Genomic DNA, 23,997 nt, shown 5'->3' with positions numbered 1-23,997 from the left:
GCTGACAGCTCAGAGCCTGGAGCCATCTTCAGATTCTGTGTCTCCCTCTCTCTCTGCCCCTCCCTTGCTCATGCTCTGTCTCTCTCTGTCTCAAAAATAAATAAAAACATTTTTTAAAAAATTTAAAAACTAGAACTGAATGGAAATATTAAAAAAAAAAGTCATCATCCAAAGGGTTTTTGATGATAATACCATTCTGCTCCTTAAATATTTACCCACAATAATGTGTAATACAAACCCTCCAAAAATCTAAAATAAATCTTAAAAGATTCTAAGGAGCAACAATTCATAAATACCACAGTAGCTGAACCCACTGTGTATCTACAAATATAGAGCAACAATGTAACTAAACATTCACACGCAAAATAATCCTCTTCCAGGAAATGGTAGGGAATCACTTGTCTATTATATTCACTTGTATGCTCCACATCTAACATAGCAGCACGACACACACAGCAGGTGTTAAAATATCTAATGAAGAAATATACCCACTACTAGGCAGAATAAACTACCCAGAAAAAATACGACAAATAGCCCAAATAAGCAATTGTGCAAGGAAAAACTCTGTACTATGAAACATACAAATGTATAGCAAGGATATTTCTCGGGGAAAAAAGGGAAAGGAGTTATTTACTCTATCATACCCTAATAGTATAAGAACTAGATTCTGTTCCCTAAGAATCAGCTAAATTTCAATACCAGAAATTCTATCCCTAGACAACCAATGGTAAAATATGCTCACCATTCCCTATTACCCCTAGATATGAAAAAGAATCAAAATGTAATAAAAGTTTGATGTTTAAAGCTATAGTAAAATCTCATCTAGGTTATTAAAACAAACAAAAGTTAGAAGAAAATTTATGAAAATAAAAAGCAATTACTGATGATTTTTCCCCCTGTTAACAAAAGTTATACCGATACATGGGAGAAAATTCAGAAAATGCACACAGACACAAAAGAGAAAAATAACCCATAAGCCCATCACCCAGAAGTAACTAACCACTTTCAACATTTTGTACAGAACTTTTTCTGTGCATACATGGGGGTAGAGAGTAAACAGTGATCCACAACTAATGATATAATTGTTTAAGACTATGAAGGAGATTACAGAATGCTGCTATGGCTAGTGTACAGTATTGAGGGAAGACTAACTTGAAGAAGCAACAACTGAGCTGAGCTACCTGAAGGGTGAAATGGAATTAACCAGATAAAGATGCACAGGTCAGGGTAGCAGTCCAGGCAGAGGGAACAAGAAGGTGAGCAGGAAGACGCCTGGGCGGCTCAGTCTGTTAAGCGTCTGACTTTGGCTCACGTCATGATCTCGTGGTTTGCGAGTTTGAGCCCCACATTGGCCTCTGTGCTGACAGCTCAGAGTCTGGAGCCTGCTTTGGATACTGTGCCTCCCTCTCTCTGTCCCTCCCCTGCTCTCTCTATATATATCTCTCAATATGTAGAGAGATGTAGAGAGATACGTTAAATAAACATTAAAAATTAAAAAAAAAAAAAGAATGTCAGCAGGGCATTGGGGAGAAAGTGGGTGGAAGGAGGAGACTGGCTGGGCAGAGCCTTACTGAGAGAGCTGAGAGGACTTGATCCTTGGGAAAAGGAGGATTGGATTGTTGCAACTGCTTAGGTGGGGAAAGGGTTAGACCCTGCAAGTGCAGACTTCTGTGATCAGCATCTTCTCCCCCAAAGGGTATAGAGGGTCGAGAAACAGGAGAATCTTTGGGGGTGTGCAGGGAATAAAAAGACAGTGATCCAATATTTTAAATTTGTATTTTAGGTTCCACACAACCTTCTACACTGGTAGCAAATAAGGAAAAAAGTGACTTTAACTCTTGCACAACTACCAAGAAATTCATATTAGAAATGGAGGTGGGCAGAGGAGCATTAAATATTCATATTAACAAAAAAATATAAATCTTAAAAAACTGAAAGACCTGCATTAGCAACTGAGTGTAATGACAATATGGAATATACCTGTTTTATCACCATATCTCTAACAAGTATATAACAAATAAATTAGTATCAAGGGAATAATCATTAGCTGTATGAAGAAAAACCAGGCTAACATAAAGGGATGATCTTAAAAACATCCAGACAAGTAAAACACACCAGTATCCTCAGGACAAAGCCCCACACAAAGACTTCTGGCCTCTCTAGAAGTGGACTTGGTAGTGAAGTAGAGTATGCCCCTCAAAGGCCTGGAGAGAGTATCTCTCAACGCTATCACTCCTTCATTCATCCATTCACTCAAGAGAAAATGTTGAACCCAGAAATTCCAGTAATAGGTCTATATCCAAGATTAAAGAAAACATACATCCATACTAAAACCAGTTCACGAATGTTCATAGCACACTGTTCATAATAGCCAAAAACTAGAAACAACCCATCAACTGATAAACAAAAAGTAATATATCATACAATGTAATATAAGTCAGCCATAAAAAGGAATAAAGTACTGACAGATGCTACACGACAGATGAACCTTGAAAATGTTATGCTAAGTCAAAGAATCCAGTCACAAAAACCCATATATTATATGATTATATTTATATGAAAGGTCCAGAATAGGCAAATCTATTGAGACAGAAAGCAGATTAGTCATTGCCTCAGGCTAGAGAGGATGGGAGCTGGAAAGAAAGGGACAACTGCTAATAGGAACAGGATTTCTTTCTGAGGTGATAAAAAATGCTCTCACATTGGTGCCCCTGGGTGGCTCAGTTGGTTGAGCCTCTGACTTGATTTCAACTCAGGTCATGATTCCAGGGTCGTGGGATTGAGCCCCACATCAGGCTCTGCACCACCACTATGCATGGAGCTTGCTTAAGACTCTCTCTCCCCCCCTCCTCTCCCCCCTCCATTTGCATTCTCTCTCTCTCTGTCTCTCTCTCACTCAGACAAACAAACAAAAAATTTAAAAATGTTCTCACATTAATTGCGGTGATAGTAGTACCACTGGATTGTATACTTTAAATATGTGGATTCTATGGTATATGAATTACATCTTAATTATTTAAAAAGAGAGGGGCGCCTGGGTGGCGCAGTCGGTTAAGCGTCCGACTTCAGCCAGGTCACGATCTCGCGGTCCGTGAGTTCGAGCCCCGCGTCAGGCTCTGGGCTGATGGCTCGGAGCCTGGAGCCTGTTTCCGATTCTGTGTCTCCCTCTCTCTCTGCCCCTCCCCCGTTCATGCTCTGTCTCTCTCTGTCCCAAAAATAAATAAAACGTTGAAAAAAAAATTTAAAAAAAAATAAATAAATAAAAATAAAAAGAGAGAGGATATTTTTAGCACCCCACATATCACGGTAAATTGCCAGAAATACAGCAAAGGGAAAAAAAACATAGAACCTGTTCTCAAAGCCCTAACATTCTAACAGACAGGAAAAGCCAGTCAAGAGAGAATGACAAGATAATGAGAAAAAGAAAGAAAAGGAAGAATTCACAGACTACCCCAAGGTTAGTTATGCACCTAACCTACCTCTGGATGATTCAGAAGGTGTCAAGAAGAGAATTCAAAATACCAGATTTTTATTCTTAATTTGAAATTTACATCTAACTGACTTTTTAAAAATTATGTACCTGTTCAGCTTCTTAAAATCTTCATTCTTATAGAAAGGTTAAGCATTTTTAAAAGCATTTGTGCACCTACAAAAAGGTTTAAAACATATATTTTTAACTTTAGAAAAGCAACCGATTAAAATCTGCTAATTAAACGAAACAAGTCTCCGATTTAAATTGGATTTTACTACAAGTTCGTGGAGTGTTGTAAAGATTATGTGTAAACCTTTCATAACGTCTTAAATTGGGAGAAAGAGGGGCCTAAAAAACCGGAACAGCCGTGTAATACATTCCAAAACAAAGCATGGGGGGTTGGGAGGAGACCAGCAAGGCAGAATTTGAGTAATGATCGTAAAGAAGAACCAAGTGCTTCAAAGCAAAAATGGACCTTCAAGAATTAAAGCCACTAATTTTCACCCACAACACTTCGAAATTACAGTATTAGTTACTGTTACCATAGAAACAGCGAAGCCGAATTTCCTAAAATTAAAAATGAAAATTACTGCAAAATCAAGTGGGTGTAATAGAGCAAAATTTGGTCCGAACTAGGTGGAACTGAGCCTAACAGAAACTTTCACCAAAATAAAAGTGAACCAACGCCAACTTCTAACCTACATTTCCGAAGCAGGGCTTGATAAATCAATCACCTTGCGGTGTAATTTACCATGTGCTAAAAAAAAAGTTTGCTCTCTCTTCTGCTGGAGCAGAAACCAAATAAAACCCTTCCTGGGCATCGCCCACCACCAAAGCCAGTCCTGCACCGTGCAGCTTAGGGGAAGACCCGGTCCGAGTTTACCCGGAAAGCATCTGAATTGAGCCCTGCAGGTTCCACTGGGTTAAGCCTGGAGGAAAAAGCGAAGCTCGAACCCGGAGCCACAGCTTGCCTGCCTCCCTCCTCCACATCCCCACCCTATGCCACGTCTTGCGTGCCTGGCATTCCACGCGAAGCGATCCAAATCATTTATTAAGCACCCACTGTCTACACCACATCGTGGCTTCAGGTACTGCGGGAAGAAATGGCCCCTTGCGGGAAAAACCAAAAGGACAGCACGGGGACTGAGGACGAACCCGGGAGAGAGGCTGCCTGCCTGCGGTGAGGTGTTCTGGAGAGGACCCCCCCGCCTTCACCCCCTGGGTCGTGACAGTCCCAGAGAAGAGATGGCACCGAGGGTGCAGCAGGCCGTGCCTCCCAGGAGTCCGCCGCAGACCAGGCTGGGAGGGGAATGGAAAGGAGTCGGCACCTCTGGACCACCCGCGCGCTCCTCTGCCCCAAGGAGCGCGACCTGCACTCCAGCCCCCAGGAGAACGGCGAGCGCGGGGACCGAACCCCCGAGAGGGCCGGAGCGGACTGTCACTGGCTCCCGCCTTCCTCCGCTGCGACCATGGCTGGCCACTCTCTCCCCGACATGACAGCCGCGGCGGCCGGGGACCGAGCGTCTGCTGACCGGCGTCTCCGCTGCCCCGGCCGCCGGCACCCCCAGCGGCCCGGCGCAGAGAGGGGCAGTGCCGAAAAGACAGCCCTGGCCCTTTCCCCCACCATCCCCATCGTCCGGACTCGGGAAAAGCGGTTACCTGGCGCGCGGGTGGGGACGGAGATACGACCCCAAGGAGGAAGATGAGGAAGAAGAAGGTGGCCTCCGGCCCAGGGAGATTTGGGAAATTTGGAAGACTTGTTCCGCACTGGGTGACAGCTGTTCGCTGCGCACGCGCACCGGCCCCAGTTGCCTGATCGCTCCGCAGCTCCTCACCCTCCCGTCGAGGAGAAGGGAGGCAGCAGCGAAGGCGCGCGCACGGCGCCTGCCGGCTCTCCCTGCGCGAGGGTGCGCGCGCTGTCACGTGACCACTGGGGCCCGGCACTTATTGGGTCACGTGAACTTCCAAACAGTTTAAAGATACCCGGCGCCTTCTTGCTTTGGGATTAGGCCTCGAGCTGTTCTTAATCTAGGCTTGCTAGCTATCACACATCGTGTTCTCTCCGGAGGGGCATGTCCACTTTTTCCCTCAGAGGAACACACTTAACCAGAAGGAAGGAACAGGTGCACAGAACCTTGCCCGGAAGTGCCTACCGGGTTCCCTCAGGGCTGGAACTGATGGAGTCCACGCGCCACACGTCGTCCTGGGCCACGACGCGGGCCTATAGCGGCCTCCGGCGCGCGGACGTCAGAGTGGCGTTGCCATGGGTGGGGCCTCAGAATGCCCCGCGGAGCCTGGCTAGGATGTCTGGGCTCGCGGCTGGGTGGCAACGACAGCGTCTTACGGACCCGGGCACCTGAGCCTCCAAAAAATAATGGGAGATCCCGAGTGGGCCAGGGGGTCCACCTGCCAACCTTTTAACGAGTAACTCTCAGCAAGAGAGTGTGTTGTTTGCCTCGGAGAGCGAAACTGTCCCATATTCCAAGCACCTAGGTGGAGCACAGCCCGCCCCCGCCCAGGTGTGCGCTGGAGCTGAGGAGACTTGAGGGTGGCCACAGTAGGAATCCAGTCTGGGGGAATCTCTCAAACTAGGGGTTGACAGCAGTTTGGCCTGAACTGTAGTAACAGGAAGTGCAAGTGTCTCCGGACCCCTGAGAACCTACTTAAATTAGCTTGTTACTTCTGCGCTGTAACTCCGCCTTCCAAGGTGTCAGACGGAACCACACAGACCTTAAGTCTCTGTACTACCAAAGACAGATGGCTGACACCAGATGTTTTGCAAAACTCAACAATTTTTTTTAACTTCCTGCAGAGTACCCAGCTGGGTCCCTTGTAGCATTTCCCGTAACGTCCTCTCAGCTAAGAAAGATTGGGTGGATCTTTACACTACTGAGCACACTTGGGCTAATATACTGTTTCTATTACAATCTACTGATTTCTGCTTTTTAAAATAAAAAGTCACTACACCCTTGAAGTCTTTTCTCTCTGGGAAGAGCATATCGAGGTCAGATGAAATGTGGTTAAACAAGGCTAATGGGATTAATGGGCCACCACATTTCTTTAGTTATTAAATTAGAAACAAAGTTTATGCTCTATTACCCATATACACGTCTGAACCTGCCTAACATTATACACTTAACTGGAAATTTTCCAAATGTGTGTACTTTGAGGATACCAACTCTCCTTACAAGTCAGTTGGATATGCTGAAACAATAAATATATAATCCAACATTTATTTAGAGCTTACTGTGAACTTGACACTGCTTTTAAGTGCTTAACAAATATTTACTAAACCTTCCCTGATAATAATTCAATGACTAGGTACTATTATCTCCTTATTTTAGATATGAAAACCGAAGTATAGAGCTTAAGAAATTTGTCAAACAGCTACTAAAAACCAGAGTCCTTAGGAAAGTCCAGAAATCTGAATTCCAGTCCCTTTACAGTATGCAGGTGCATGATGTTACACAAATAACATTTGTGGAACACATTAAATCAAGTCTCAGAGCTTTTTTTAAACTGAAAAATTGGGGTGACATACCAGCCTTGTTGAATTTTCCAAGCATTTTTGAATATCAAGGAAGATAATGTAAAATGCCAAAACACTTCGAAAGCTGGAAAGCACTGTGAATCTATTAAGGACTTTACAGTTTGGGAAATTGAAGGAAAAATCAAATGGATTGATGGCAGTGTTGAGTCCCTAGTATATCAAATACCTGTATATTGTGAATTACAAGGATAGTTAACATTTTAGCCCTATAGTAGATTAATTTACTTAGGTCCAATTAAAACTTCCAACTGCAATAAGCTAGAATTCCACAATGGATACAGAGATTTCCCTTGAAGCTTGTATGTTATGTTTATAACTATAGATCATGTTATAGTTATGTTATAGTTATGTTTATAACTATAGATTACCTCACAGACAGCTGTTGTAAATTTCTTTAGGTATAAGGCAGCAAATTGAAACACAACTAAATAATAGCTAATTTTGAATATATTGAAGTCCATTACACTTTTGCAAATATAAGGAATTAAATAATAGCAGTGCTCATTAACATTTCTATTTATCCTATCAAATATGTATGTTATTTGTGCAGGCATAGTACAAACCCTAACCAATAATTAGACATTTAAATGATGTTTTAAAGGGTCATTGTGAATATAAAAGTGAATACCTAATAAAAGAAATCTTGGTACCTGTTCTTCTCTGTGTCAAGTGTTCTGAAGTTTAGGTCAACTTATCTCTTACCTGGATTATTATAATATAATGAATTATTATAATATAATGTGTTTCAATATTTTCCTAATGCTATCTCTTCCTCCAGTGCTTCTTCATCCCCCTTTCCCCTCCAACTCATCTTCTGTAGTGCAAGCCAAAATTATCCTAAAATAAAAATTGAATCATGATCCCATACAATTGAAACACATCATTAATTCCCCATCATATCAAAGCTTTTCAGTCTTTTCCACTAAAGGAGTCACAATGGCTAAGAAGAATATGGTGGCTAAGGGTATACAGAGAGACTTTGCGGTGATGCAGGCCTCCTATGTAAGTACAATATTCAATCAATTTGAATACCATTATATATGTGTTTGTTTCAATGTAAGAAAAATACTTAAAATTACTTAGCAGTTAAATTAGTTAACTTCCCTATCAAAATATTTGAATAAAATTAAAGGGGAGATATGCCATATTTTCCTTAGGGCTTCTACTTCTCACTGGGCCATTGCCTTAAATTTGCATGTATGTGTGTTTGGGAGGGCAGGGTGTCAAGGGAACAGTGAGGTAGTTTGTTTTTCACATTAAGGAAAACATTGGAAATGATTTATGACATCCAAATCATAACACAATGTAAAAACTATTCATTTTTAACAAATAAAAATAAATAATAAGCTAAAGTTGCAAGCTCTGAGTGTAATTGTTTCGATCAATCCTCATTTTTATTATTATTTATTATTACCACTTAGTATTTACTATGTTTTATAAACAATATTGGATAGTGACACCACTATGAACAGGACAGATGTGGCCTTGCTTTCATGGAGCACACAGTCAAGCCACAATGAAATACCAATACACAACCAAAAAAATGGCTAAAAAAAACAAGACAGCAACAAACATCAGTGATGATGTGGATAGACATACACACCAATAGAAATGCAGATACATATAAACCAGAGACATGTAGGAGAAAATTTATACTTACGAAGTCCCAAATTGGAAACAATCCAAATAGACATCAATGGTAGAATGAAGATATAAATGCTTCTATATTTTTACAATGGAAAACTAAACAACAATGAAAAGAAATGAATTACCGCAATCTAAAGTAGAACGACTAAATCTAGGGACGCCTGGCTGGCTCAGTCGGTGGAGCATGTGACTTGATCTTGGGCTGTGAGTTCGAGCTTCATTTTGGGTGTAGAGATTACTTAAATAAATAAAATATTAATAATAAAAAAAAAGAATGGCTAGGGGCTCCTGGGTGGCTCAGTCGGTTAAGCATCTGACTTTGGCTCAGGTCATGATCTCACAGTTCGTGGGTTCGAGCCCCGCATCGGGCTCTATGCTGACGGCTCAGAGCCTGGAGCCTGATTGGGATTCTGTGTCTCCCTCTCCCTCTCTGCCCCTCACCTGCTCATGCTCTGTCTCTGTCTCCTTCAAAAATAAACATTTTTTTTTTTTTTTTTTTTTTTAAAGAACGGCTAAGGGGCTCCTGGGTGGCTCAGTCGGTTGGGCATCAGACTTCAGCTCAGGTCATCATCTTGCAGTCTGTGAGTTCAAGCCGCATGTTGGGCTCTGTGCTGACAGCTCAGAGCCTGGATCTTGCTTCAGATTCTGTGTCTCCCTCTCTCTGTCCCTCCCTGCTCACACTCACTCTCTCTCTCTCTCTCTCTCTCTTTCAAAAATAAACAAAAATAAAAAATTTTTAAAAAGAATGACTAAATCTCACAAATATAGTGTTAAGTGAAAGAAGATAGACACAAAATCATATGTGCTGTATGATTTCATTTATGTAACATTTAAATATAGATAAAACTATTCTATGGTGTTAAAAGTCAAAATAATGGCTGCATTTGAGAAAGAGAAAGGGGACAGAGCAACTGGGATCCTCTGGGATGCTGGTTATGCTCAATTTTTGACCCAGATGACAATAATTGTGGTAGTTCATCAAGCTATATACTTATGATGTGTGCACTTTTATATGTGTGACATTTAAAAGACTTTTCAACATTTACTGTGTTAATTTTTGTTTATGTTTTATATCCCCTTTCTTACCTCTTGACAAATGGACCACCCAGGTTGTTTTAGCTTGATAAATTAAATGGTAAAACTTCTCAACCTTCCCCTTCCTTTCCTGTAACAATTTTTGTTGTATTAGAAAAGAGGAAAACTTGAAGGCAAAAACAAGTAGATGAGGAACTGAGCTCCTTTTTCCTTTTAATCCTATCAACACTTACGATTTTAAGCAACTGGAAAAAAGAATTTCAGTAACTGAAAGACTTTTTTCCCTCTCTTTAACTCTCTGTTTCTTTTACATGGATATTTTCCTTTTTGTACTTATTTATTTTTAAGTTTATTTTGAGAGAGAAAGAATTCGAGCATGACTGGTGGAGGGGCAGAGAGAAGAAGAGAATCCCAAGCAGGCTCTGCCTCTTCACAGCACAGAGCACTGAATGGGGCTCAGTCTCAGGAACTGAAAGATCATGACCTGAGCCACAACTAAGAGTCAGATGCTTAACTGACTGAGCTATTCAGGTGCCCCTTCCTTTTTTTTTTTTTTAAATCAGGGTTGTCAATAACTCAGAATCCATTGTAATAATTTTATTAGCATAAGTTATTTTTTGGCCTTTCCAGCCATATTATAAACATACTAATATTTCTAACCCTTTTTAGTTGCAGGCAAAGAATATATTAAAATTTTTAAAATATAAAGGGGATGATTTTGTAAATATTTTCTCACATCAGTTTGCTGAAATCATTTCAGATAGTAAAGAAGGCAGCAGGTCCATTTATGACAGCAGATGATAATGCCAACTGTGTGTTAACTAACTGCGTTAGTCTGTAGACCAGAGAGTTTACTGGGGAGATATACTAAAGCCCCAGAACAAAATTATCTGGAGTAATAAGTGTATCTTATTACATATCTAACCATTAAACACCAAAAAATTTCCACTGTATTGAACAAATAGATTCCAGTTCACTAAACCAATCTGTAGAGAAGAACTATTAATTATGTCATTCAGCTATTATTGAAATATGCTAGGAAATAGTATTCTCATGTGAATTATAGAGAGGAAAGGGTTTATTTGGTGGAGAAATTATTGTGACTTCATCCCAATCATAATCAAAAAAATTCTAATGGTTTTTTTGATGCATACATATACCTTGTTTCACTTTTTCAAAGTTTAATTCTTATTTCCCATAAAAAATCGCTTTGGGGTCTCCAAGTTAATCTTAAATGAAAGACAGGCCGCTTTTGTTTATATGGTCATATATCTTTTAAGTACTTAACACCACTTTGGAGAACTGGCATTACCTGCTAAAATTGAACATATACATACTCTGTGACCTAGTAATTTCTCTCCTGGGTAGAACTACATGTATATATGCATCAAAATACATATTTAGAGCAGTATTCTTTGTAAGTATCAAAAGCATATTGCTAAAGATAAAAGGTGGAGATCAGTGTTTACAGATTTAATAACTATAGAACAAGGCCATTATTTCAGGTAGAGACCAGGTATGTTTTATCTTAGGCCTGCGGTGGCAGCCTTCCATGAATAGGGGCTAGAAGGAAAGTTTTAATGTTCCTGAAGTGGGAAAGGTGGTCCAACCTGACCAGGAGGAGGTAGAAGCCCAGCTGGTGGTTTGTGATGGGCATATCTGAGAAGGGTTGGAATTTGTACCAGAGTCAACTAAGCTATCCATTGTGGTGGATGGAGAGGAATTGTTTTGGCTACTGATTAATACTGCATCAGGGTTCCAGTCTAAGCACATCTCTTCCATTAATGGTCATAGAGCCCCTATAATTTCACAGGATATCCTTCATCATCAAGGGGCAATATACCCCTCTGCCCTTGGGCAATGAGCTTAAGAGATCCCTTCACTGAGGGAGACATGAGCTCTGGTATTACTATTTTTGTAGTCTCTGATTACAATAGGAAACAAAGCACTTGACATTTTAGAAACGAAATTAATGTATTAGTTGGAAAGAGACCTCAAAATGTCTTCTTGAAGTTGCTTTAACAATCCTTGATTTTCAGAGTATTACCAACTTCTTTTCACTTGTTCCTTTATCAATTTCTGTCTCAGAAAGGTGGCTTGCTTCATCTCTCCAGTAACAGCTCTTTGTATCACAAACAAGTATCCAATTAGCATGGGCATTCTTGTGCAGAATAAAATGTTGCTATGTATTTTCATATTCTACAGTTTATTTCTATTTCCCTTTCTCTGTACCTGACTACTCCTAATCTTTCTTTTCTGCTCACATTCTTCCAGTAACATATTCTGACTGATTAATGAGTTCACTTCTCAGCTTTGTAATGCATTTTCTAGGGGTCTCGAAATGACTACAATGAACGAGTATCCTGTTCCACCTTCCTTACGTTTTCTTTCAATCATGAGTGATTGACATCGGTCAGCTAAAGTCATAAATGGTTTCTCTCCTTGAACTAATGCTGATGTAGCTTGGGCCTTTGTCATATCCATTCCATGTTGTGATGAAATACAAAATATGACCGCAAATTCCTCCCATGTTCCTATACAATGTGACTTTACTCTTCCTCCCATCAAGAGGTTGTCTATTTCCCCAACCTTTGAAACTGGGCTGATCTTGTGACTTGCTTTAATCAACAGAATGTGCAGGAGTGATGTTATGTGACTTCCAAAGCTGGGTCTTAAAGGACACTGCAGCTTCTGTTTTCATCTTCTTATGATGCTACCCTGAGACCATCATATAAGGAAGCCAGCTTAGCTTACTAGAGAATAGTAAGTCACATGTAAAAGAACTAAGGTTCCCAATGGACAGCTAGCACCAATTACCAAACGTGAGTGAGGCTACCTTGGTCTTTCAGCCCAGTCACCTTCTGGCTGAATGCAGGCAACACCAGCAGATAAACTATCAGCTAACCCAGAGAATCGTGAAAAAAAATAAATAAATAAATCACCAATGCTTTAAACCACTAAGTTTTGGGGTTGTTATGCAGCAATAGATAACTGATAGAACTGTCTTCTCTTTCACTTTCTCACCTTGGTGATTCCCCAACTCTCCATTGTCTAATTCAGAAAATACAATTTCATCCCTATTACTTTTTCCCTCAGTTTCAGAATCAAACTGCACAAGAAAATTATTGAAAACTCTAGCATCATAACTTTTATAATCAAGAGATTCTTTTTTTTTTTTTTAACGTTTATTTATTTTTTTGGGGACAGAGAGAGACAGAGCATGAACGGGGGAGGGGCAGAGAGAGAGGGAGACACAGAATCAGAAACAGGCTCCAGGCTCTGAGCCATCAGCCCAGAGCCCGACGCGGGGCTCGAACTCACGGACCGCGAGATCGTGACCTGTCTGAAGTCGGACGCTTAACCGACTGCACCACCCAGGCGCCCCTATAATCAAGAGATTCTTTACTCTGATTGGAGACTTCTGATGTATTTTCAGTTTTTCCTGAGCTTTATGTTTTGCTCCATCCAACTTCCTCTTCCTGTAGCAAGACAGAGCCTGCATATAACTTTCTCTTCAATGGTTTATAGCTTCCTTAAGAGCTATCTTACCTTTAAGAGGTTTACTGAATTCTTACTCATTATTTTTCTATGAACTTAAAAAGCTTTTCTACAGATTTCTTTACATTTTCTTCTTAGTTTACACCCTAACAAGTGTTTTTTTCCACTGGCTTTAAATTACTTTTTTACTGTTTCTTGATTTTAGCCAGCACCTTCATCAGAGAGATGCATTCCTATTTTGTTGGCTGTTCTCTTCAAGTGAATTCTTAGTTTGTGAAGCCTTTGTTGATATTCTGACATCTTTTCAGGAATTTAGTTTTTTTCCTTTCAATTAAATGTGAACTAGATCCTGAGTTCTTCTACGTTTGGAAATAAGTTTTTCCAAAAACTGTCCCTATTGAGATTGCAGAAGCCTGCCTGCTTCCCCACTCCACCTCCTAGAGGTGATGAGGATTTTACATTAATGAATCTCTTAGCTACCAGGTCTACATCCACTTTGTCAAGTGAACAAAGATTAGCCACAGATTCCATATAGAATGCAGAAAATCTTGTATTTTTTCTTGTTCTAGCTTCCTGTAAAACGAGTACACAAACAACAAAATAAAATAACCGTAAGACTAAAGATGCCAATTCTGGGTAATCCTCGTCATTCATTAACTCAGTAAATGGATATACATTGAATTGTCAAGATGCCCATGATAATTGTATATGCGGTAGATATAGCTTTGCCTACACAACGTGACACCATTGAAAAGGCAGGAGCCCCCACCACTGACAAAACCGTTTCTGTCGACCTAATTTCATTAGCTATACTTAAAGGATTAATTACCCAGCAGCTGTGTTGTTTATTCCTCTTGATCCCTTGTTATTTTCATATTGGGTGATCCTTTGGTAGCACAATTTTTTTCTACAAGAATATCTTTTGATGAAAGCCATATTCGTGATTGATGCTATTTCAGCTTCATTTTTCTTCTTTAGATCTAGATGTAGCATCCTACTGAAGGATATCACACAAACTCAAACTGAAACACATTCTGTAAAACTACTAAGCTGTATGCTGCAAAAACGCTAATGTCATGAAAGACTAAGACTGTAAAAGTATTCCAAATCAAAGGAAGATTAAAAGAAATAATAACTAAATGCAATATGTAGTCCTGGACCAATAAATACAAAAAAAAAGTAATAAATGTCATAATGGAATTAGGACAATTAATTTGGGATATAGAGTGTAGAGCAGATACAACTATAGAGCACTGATAAAATGAAAGTATTTTATTAATGTTAAGTTTCCTAAGTTTGGTAACTGTACTGTAGTTGTGTCAGAAAAATATTCTTTTTCTTAGAAATACACTAAAGTTTTCAGGGGAAAGGAAATACGACTTACGCAACCTAGCCTCAAATGGTTGAAAAAACATAAATGTGTGTGTGTGTGTGTGTGTGTGTGTGTGTGTGTGTGTGTGAGTGTATGGAGAGAAAGAAAGGGAGAGAGACATAAGGCAAATATGGCACAATGTCAAAAATGATAAATCTGGGGCACCTCGCTGGCTCAATCAATAGAGCATCTGCTCTTGATCTCAGGGATATGAGTTCAAACCGTATGCTGGGCATGGAGCCTACTTAAAAAGGGGGGGGGGGGGCGCCTGGGTGGCGCAGTCGGTTAAGCGTCCGACTTCAGCCAGGTCGCGATCTCGCGGTCCGTGGGTTCGGGCCCCGCGTCGGGCTCTGGGCTGATGGCTCAGAGCCTGGAGCCTGTTTCCGATTCTGTGTCTCCCTCTCTCTCTGCCCCTCCCCCGTTCATGCTCTGTCTCTCTCTGTCCCAAAAATAAATAAACGTTGAAAAAAAAAATTAAAAAAAAAAAAGGGGGGGGTTGCTGGGTGGCTCAGTTGGTTGGGCGTCTGACTTCGGCTCAGGTCATGATCTCATGGTTTGTGGTTCAAGCCCCACGTCAGGCTCTGTGCTGACAGCTCGGAGCCTGGAGCCTGCTTCGGATTCTGTGTGTCCCTCTGTCTCTGCCCCTCCCCTGCTTGTGCTCAGTCTCTCTCTCTCTCTCTCTCTCTCTCTCTCTCTCTCTCTCTCAAAAATAAATAAAAACATTAAACATTAGTATTTATTGTCACAGAAAACACTGGTCAATATACAGTATTATTATGTTAAAGAAAAAGTAACAAAGCAATATGTTTCTACATTTGCTTAAAATCTGTACATATAAACAAAGAACAAAATCTTAGAAACTCTATAACCAAATTTTAGCAATGGCTCCTCTTACATATTGGCTATATTTTTCAAAATCTCTGAACCCCACACATATTACATCAGTAATTAGAAAAAATTAAGTCCCCATGATACTCTATGATATGGGAGTTTCTATGGTGGCTTTATTTCACACAATTAATGATGTAGGATTGGGTTTAAGACAAAAAAATATTAACATCATTGGTCATTCCTTGTGGTAGTAGATGTTCAGCAAATTTGCATCAAGGTTATCTGTAAAAAAAAAAAGACACAGTGAGTTCAGGTTCAGGGTAAAAAGTAGTAACTGCACTCTACTATTTCTCTTCCCCTGATCCAGCTAAAAAACCTAGATAGAATGTGTGGAATAGTCTGAAGACAATGAAAAGTAAATAATAGCTGGAATTGCAGAAGAACAGAAATCAGTACCAGAGAACTGAGTTGGGTTTATCATCCACCTGCCCCTCCCTGCCCCCACAATTATATTCCCCCCAGGCCTGCTAAAGCAAAAATATCAACATAGTCTATAGGATTCAAATAACACACAGAGTCTCAATATTAATGTTCAAAATCTCTCAGATACAAAGTAAACTTACTTGACATAAGAAGAACCCTGAAAATCTTGGTTTTTACATGGGAAATGACAATGGATATATGCCAAAACTGAGACTGTATACATATTAGAATTACCTGACAATGACTGTAAAGCAGCTATTATTAAAAAGTTTGCCAAGAAGTAAGGGCAAACACTCTTGAAATGAATGGAAAGGTAGAAACTCTTAGCAAAGAAATAGAAAATATAAACAGACACAAAATAGAAATTTTCGGGGGGAGGATTTGGAAAGAGAGTGAGGGAATTGGGGAGATGTTAGTCCAAGGGAACAAGCTCAGCAATTAGAAGATGAGTAAGTTCTAACGATCTAATACACGGTATCATGATTATAGTTAACAATATTGTATTATAACTTGAAAGTTGCTAAGAGACTACCTCTTAAATGTTCTCACCACTATATATATATACATATATATGTATATATATATACATATATATGTATATATATATGTATATATATATATATAATTATGTTGCATAACACATTATACACCCTAAACTTATACAATGTTATATGCCACTTATATCTCCATTAAAAAAGTTAAAAAAAGATGAAGAGGATACTTTTAGCAGGTTATCTTGAGAAGCAGTCATTTCCCAGCCACCCTCTTAGCCAGAGGGCAACAGCCCAAACATTCAAATATAAAATAACTATAATTTATCAAAAGGATAAAAATTAAGGCTTCTGATAGTGTATAATGAACTTTGAAGTAAAACTAAAGCATCTTCCCCCCAAATTTAAACTGCCCTAATGAGATGTATATATTCAAACATCTCAGAACAGAGATTTAAACTTTGAGAAGAAACATATCTGGACAGACATTGCAGAAGAGGCGAAAATTTACATAAAGTAGAGGAAACTTGTGGTAAATTCTTTACTGGATTTGATATCTCACTTGAGCACATAGTTTACCATAGCTAACACCAGCTGTGGCTGGCAGACAACTGTGCATCTACCCAGCTGGGGCAGTGAAAATGGGTCATGAGACATAGGGAAAAAGAGACATTGGAAAACAAATATACTAGAAGATAGTACTATTCTTTTTTTTTTTTAATTTGTAATTTTTTTTTAAATTTACATCCAAATTGGTTAGCATATCAACAATGATTTCAGGAGTAGATTCCTCAGTGCCCCTTACCCATTTAGCCCATCTTCCCTCCCGCAACCCCTCAGTTTGTTCTTCATATTTGTGAGTCTCTTCTGTTTTGTCCCCCTCCCTGTTTTTATGTTATTTTTGTTTCCTTCCCTTATGTTCATCTGTTTTGTCTCTTAAAGTCCTCATATGAGTGAAGTCATATGATTTTTGTCTTTCTCTGACTAATTTCACTTAGCATAATACCCTCCAGTTCCATCCACATAGTTGCAAATGGCATGATTTCATTCTTTTTGATTGCTGAGTAATACTCCATTGTGTGTATATATACCACATCTTCTTTATCCATACATCCATCGATGGACATTTGGGCTCTTTCCATACTTTGGCTATTGTTGATAGTGCTGCTACAAACATGGGGGTGCATGTGTCCCTTCGAAACAGCACACCTGTATCCTATGGATAAATGCCTAGTAGTGCAACTGCTGGGTCATAGGGTAGTTCTATTTTAGTTTTTTGAGGAATCTCCATACTGTTTTCCAGAGTGGGTTCACCAGCTTGCATTCCCAGATAGTACTATTCTTTAAACAAATTAGGTAAAACATTTAAAAATTTGAACTGAAAATACAAAAACTAAACAAGTAAACAAAAACACCTTACAGAAGCATGTAAGTGACAGAGGAAAGAGCCAATGAACTTGAGGACAGATCAATAGAAATTATCCTAATTGAACAACAGAGAAAAAAGAAATCCCTTCTCAGCCAAAAGTGAACAGAACCTCATGGGTCCATGAACAGTACAAAAAGGACTAACATTCACGTCATTGGAGTTTCAGAAAAAGAGGAGAAAAACTGTGTTACTATATATATTTTTTTCTAAAAAATTACCAAATTTGGCAAAAGACGACAACTTACAGATTCAATGTCAACAAACCCTAAACAAAAAACACAAATGAGGGGCGCCTGGGTGGCTCAGTCAGTTAGGCGTCCAACTTCGGCTCAGGTCATGATCTGGCAGTCCATGAGTTCCAGCCCCACGTTGGGCTCTGTGCTGACAGCTCAGAGCCTGGAGCCTGTGTCAGATTCTGTGTCTTCCTCTCTCTCTGACCCTCCCCCATTCATGCTCTTGTCTCTCTCTGTCTCAAAAATAAATAAACGTTAAAAATTCTTTTTAAAAATACAAATGAACATGAATTAAATATGCTACAATCAAATTGCTGAAAACTAAAGACAATATTTTTTTAAGTTTATTTTTTAGAGAAAGACAGACAGACAGAGCAAGGGGGTGGGGGGAGGTGGGCAGAGAGAGAGGTAGACACAGAATCTGAAGCAGGCTCCAGGTTCTGAGCTGTCAGCATAGAGCCTGACGTGGGGCTTAAACTCACAGACTGTTGAAATCATGTCCTGAACCGAAATCGGACACTCAACTGACTGAGCCACCCAGGTGCCCCAAGACAATCTTGAAGATAGCCAGAGACTAACAATGTATTACTAATAAATAGATAGACAAAGATTCAAATGACTGTGGAGGCAGAAGGAGTATAAGATTTTTTTTTAATTTAAATTCAAGTTAGTTAACACAGTATAGTCTTGGCTTCAGGAGTAAAACCCAGTGATTCATCTCCTAAATATGACACCCAGGGCTAAAGTGCCAAAAAGAGGGGTGCCTGGGGGTTCAGTTGGTTAAGCATCTGACTTTGGCTCAGGTTACGATCTCATGGTTTGTGAGTTTGAGCCCAGCATTGGTCTCTGTGCTGACAGCACAGAGCCTGCTTGGGATCCTCTGTCTCCCTCTCTCTGTGCCCCCCCCCAGTTGCTGTCTCTCTCTCAAAAATAAATAAACATTAAAAAACTCATTTTAGAAGTTTAAAGTGCCAAAAAGAGAAAAAAACAGAAGAGATGATAACTCAGAATTCTGTATCAAGTGAAAACATCCTTCAGGAATGGAGATGAAATAAAGACATACTCAGATAAAAGGAAACTAAGAGAATTTGTTGAAAAAAACTGCTCTTAAAAATTTCTAAAGGAAGTTCAGATATTAGGAAACTAATGTCAGAGGGAAACTGGGAACATCAGAAAGGAAGGAAGAATAACATAAGTATAAATAGAATAGATTATTTTTTATTTGTTTAAAATATTTTTTATGGTTGAAAACAAAAATTAAAACATTGTTTTAATGAGTTTTCAATATACATAGATGTAATATATAAGGTAACTATAACATAAAAGAAGAAAGGTAAAAGAACCTAAATGGTGGGTCCATTTGAATGATAAAATACTGATTCTAAGGAAACCGAAAAGTTAAGTATGTACATCAAAATCTCTGGAGCAACTTCTCCACAAAACTATACAAAAAGATACAGCTAAAATGCAATCAATAAATTAAAATGGAATACCAAAAACTGTTCTAATTTTCCAGATGATAGTAGGGAAGGGATAACCAAGGAATGAAAAACAGAGAAAATAAAGAGAGAACAAATATAAAATGATGATAAGGAATTGAAATTTAAATATCAATAATCATACAACTCTAAATGCTCTATACACATCAATTAAAAGAGATTGTCAGAATAAATTAAAAAACATGACCCAGCTATATGCTGTCTACTAGAAAGTCACTTCAAATATAATGATATAGATATGTTAAAATTTAAAGGGTGGGGGGAAATGTAAACTCTAATAGAAAAGGAGGCTGGAACAGCTATATTAAAGGCAAAAGTAGACTTCAGAGCAAAGAAAATTACCAGGTAGGTATATTAGTTACTTCTTGCTATATAATGAAGTACCCCCAAATTTAGTGACCTAAAACAACACACTTTTATTTTATTTCTTTTTTTTTTTTTAAAGAGAGAGCAAGTACAAGCAGGGGAGGGGCAGAGGGAGAGGGAGAAAACCTTAAGCAGAATCCACGCTCAGCTCAGCACCAGATGCAAGGCTTCATCTCACAACTGTGAGATCATGACCTGAGCCAAAATCAAGAGTCAGATGTTTAACCAACTGAGTCACCCAAGTGGTCCATAACACACATTTATTATCTTACAGTTACTGTTGGTCAGGAATCTCCTTATGGCTTAGCTAAATTTTGTGCTTCAGGGTCTCGAGCAAGGCTTCAATCAAAGGTCAGCTAGGGCTGTGGTCTCACCTGAAGCCTTAACCAAAGAAGGATCTGCTTCCAAACCCACTCATGATGTTGTTGGCAGGATTCAGTTGTTCCCAGGCTGTTAGAGTGAGGGCCTCAGTTCCTCACTGGCTGTTTGCCAGAGGCCAGCCACACTCAGCTCCTTGCCATATGGGCCTTTCCATAAGGCTGCTCACGGTATGTCATCATCAGAGTAAGGGCACAAAACAAAAACAAACAAAACAAAACAAAACCCAGAGAGAAAGTGCAAGCAAAAAAAAAAAAGTCACAATAATTTATAAAACTAATCTTGGAAGAGATGGCTCATCATTTTTTTGCCATACTCTGTTCATTAAAAGTGAGTCACCAGGTCCAGCCTATATTCAAGAGGAGACGATTACATACAGGTGCAAGTAACAGGAGTTGGGAATCGTTAGGAGTCATTTCAGAAGCTAGGTACCACTAAGGAACATTACATAATGATAAAAGACTCAATTCATAAAGAAGACATAAAAATCCTAAATGTGGGTGCATCTAACAACAAAGCTTCAAAATATATGAAGTAAAAACTAAAAAAAGTGAAAGGAAAAATAGAAAAACACACAACTATAGATGGAAATGTCAACATTCCTATCTTGTTGATAGAACCAGCAGACAGATGTTCAGCAGGGACACTGAAGGACTGAACACCATTAACCTGGATTTAATTGACATTTACAGAATACTCTATCCAACAACAGCAGAGTACATTTTCTTTTCAAGTGTACATGAAACATCCATCAAAGATTTGTGATAAAACAAATATGTGTGTGTCTGTGTATGTGTGTGTGTATGTGTGTGTGTGTGTATGTGACAAAAACAAATCTTACGGGCGCCTAGGTGTCTCAGTGGGTTAAGACTTGAACTCTTGGGGTGCCTGGGTGGCTCAGTCGGTTGAGCGTCCGACTTCGGCTCAGGTCATGATCTCACCATCCGTGAGTTCGAGCCCCACATCAGGTTCTGTGCTGACAGCTCAGAGCCTGGAGTCTGCTTCAGATTCTGTGTCTCCCTCTATCTGCCCCTCCCCCACTCATGCTCTGTCTCTCTCTCTTCTGTCAAAAATAAATTAAAAAAAAAAAGAGTTGAACTCTTGATCTCTGCTCAGGTCGTGATCTCATGGTTCAGGGGATTAAGCCCGCTGTTGGGCTCTACCCTGATAGCATGGAGCCTACTTGGGATTCTCCCTCTCCTCTCTCTGCCCCTCCCTCATGCTCTCTCTCTCTCTTGATAAATAAACATTAAAAAAATGTTAATAAATTTTCCCCCACAACTTCCCTGCCCCCAAATCTTAATAAATGTAAAGGGATTAGGATCATTCAAACTGGAGTGCCTAGGTGGCTCAGTCAGTTAAGCATCTGACTCTTAATTTGGCTCAGGAAATGATCTCACGGTTTGTGATCACATGAGATCATGGTCATGATCTCACGGATTGAGCCCCGCATTGGGCTCTGTACTGACAGCATGGAGCCTGCTTGGGATTCTCTCTTTTCCTCTCTCGCCCCGCCCCAACTTGTGCACATGCTCTCTCTCTCACACAAAATAAATAAACAGACATTAAAAAAATAATCATTCAAACTATATTCTCTGATCATAATGGAATTAAAATAGAAATTGGTAACAGAAAGATAACAGAGGGGCGCCTGGGTGGCGCAGTCGGTTAAGCGTCCGACTTCAGCCAGGTCAAGATCTCGCGGTCCGTGAGTTCGAGCCCCGCGTCGGGCTCTGTGCTGACAGCTCAGAGCCTGGAGCCTGTTTCCGATTCTGTGTCTCCCTCTCTCTCTGCCCCTCCCCCGTTCATGCTCTGTCTCTCTCTGTCCCAAAAAATAAATAAACGTTGAAAAAAAAAATTTAAAAAAATAAAAAAATAAAAAATAAAAAAAAATAAAAAAAAAAAAGATAACAGAAAAATCTCTAAACACTTGGACATTAAACAACATACTTCTAAATAGTTCATACATCAAGGAAATTTCAAATTAAAAAAGATTTTAATTTGGATGAAAATGAAATTTGAGTGAAACTGGAAAGTGTTTTAAACTAAAGGAAAATGAAAATATATGACAAAATTTGTAGAATGCACTTAAAGCAGTGTTTAGGGGAGATTTTATAGCATTAAATGCCTATATTAGAAAAAAAAAGAAAGCCTTAATACTTAAGCCTTAAACCTTAAGACTTAAGAAACTTAAAAAAAGAAAAACAGAAAAAGAACAAAATAAACCCAAAGCAATCAGAAGAAAAGAAGGGACAAGAGCAGAAATAATATTGAAAACAGAAAATCAATATAACCAAAAGTAGTTCTTTGAAAAATAAAAAAAAAATTGATAAATTTATAGCAAGATTGAAAAAGAAAAAAGAGAGAACTCATGAATTACCAATATCAAAAATGAAAGAGGGGTTTACTGCTACATAGTGGAGGTTTGTACACTATTTTCAATATTTCAAAAACTGTAACAGGCATTATGGAGTAGATGAAAGAACATGAGCATGAGTTAACAGCAATGTGTACAAATCCTGCTTTTACTAACCAGCTGTGATAGAAGACCAATTACTTCATCTTTTAGGTGTCAATTTTCTTATATGTAAAATGGGTATTGTAATATTTTAACTCAAAAAGCAAAAGATGAGGTTTAAATGAAATTAAAGTAGGTAGGTAAAGAGCCTAGAACAATAGAATGTACTCAACAAACTCACACTTTCCGATCAGGGATGACATTTACCAGTAATAAGGAAAACAAGGGGAATGTGTTTCCTTGTTTTTATTACCAGTTATAAAAATTCATTAGTAGGTAATTTTTATATTTAAAGGTTTCCTGTACCACATTACCATGCTGATCAAGAGCTCTGTTTGGCATATCAATATATCTATCTAGTATCTCTATCTCTGTCTCTATCTCTATATACAACTATAATTAAAACCAAATGGGAATCCAAATTTAATGCTATTTTTGATCATTTTGTTTGACAATTTAAAATTTCAAACTTCATATCCATAGGGAAGAAGAATTAACCATAGGATTAATGTGTCCAATAACGCGTAATTCTGTAAGCCCACACTAGATGGCAGATTTTAGACAGGATTTTCTGGGTCACAAATTAATTAGGGTTTTTTTCTACAATCCTGCAGCCTACTCAGTTGACACAGAATCCCGATTTCCTCTTCGTAGGTGAGAGTTGAGATATTTTGGTACTTGAGATATTTGGAAACCTCACTGCCAGGTAGCCAAATTAGAAGAGGCAAATACTGGGGAGACTGGGTGGCTCAGTTCGTTAAGCATCTGACTTCAGCTCAGGTCACCATCTCATGGTTCATGGGTTTGAGCTCTGTGTTGACAGCTCAGAACCTGGAGCGTGCTTTGGATTCTGTGTCTTCCTCCCTCTCTGCCCCTCCTCCACTCATGCTCTGTCTCTCGAAAATAATAAATAAACATCAAAAAGGTGGGGGCAAGTACCTAGGAGGGTTTCAATGGAGGGAGAAAAGAAACAAATAAACACCAATCACTGAAACCCATACAGCCAGATCCATTTCTGCAGTAGTTTTTACTTTCTTAAAAAACCGGAAGGAGGGGGGCGCACCTGGGTGGCTCAGTCACTTAAAGCATCTGACTTCAGCTCGGGTCATGATATCATCATCGTCATGATCTCATGGTTCACGAGTTTGAGTCCCACATCGGGCTCTCTGCTGAAGGTGCAAAGCCTGCTTGGGAT

At 39.3% G+C, this 23,997-nt stretch overlaps 1 protein-coding gene and 1 long non-coding RNA gene across 28 annotated transcripts in view; both read right to left on the bottom strand.

Moving 5' to 3' along the window:
• KDM4C (lysine demethylase 4C) overlaps positions 1-5,271 on the bottom strand; it is a 440,224-nt gene extending 434,953 nt beyond the window's left edge. For 16 of the 19 annotated variants that reach the window (XM_086685237.1, XM_086685231.1, XM_086685245.1 and 13 more), the window contains exon 1: positions 5,132-5,268. The gene's annotated coding sequence lies outside the window, so the exon portion shown is untranslated. Of the gene's footprint in view, positions 1-5,131 lie in introns of all 19 variants that reach the window. The other 3 variants (XM_086685243.1, XM_086685242.1, XM_086685236.1) reach the window with 2 other exon arrangements.
• Positions 5,272-15,296: 10,025 nt separating this feature from the next.
• The window catches only part of LOC112870852 (uncharacterized), a 56,554-nt gene continuing 47,853 nt past the window's right edge, over positions 15,297-23,997 (bottom strand). For all 9 annotated transcript variants that reach the window (XR_015243521.1, XR_015243520.1, XR_015243522.1 and 6 more), the window contains one exon: positions 15,297-15,687. This is a non-coding gene — a long non-coding RNA (uncharacterized LOC112870852). The remainder of the gene's footprint in view (positions 15,688-23,997) is intronic.

The sequence above is a fragment of the Puma concolor genome, chromosome D4 (assembly GCF_028749965.1).
Source record: "Puma concolor isolate L17-30 chromosome D4, mPumCon1.1.hap2, whole genome shotgun sequence".
Classification (NCBI taxonomy): Eukaryota; Metazoa; Chordata; class Mammalia; order Carnivora; family Felidae; genus Puma; species Puma concolor.
The sequence above is the reverse complement of the archived record's forward strand: the minus strand, read 5'-3'. Positions and strand labels throughout refer to the sequence as shown.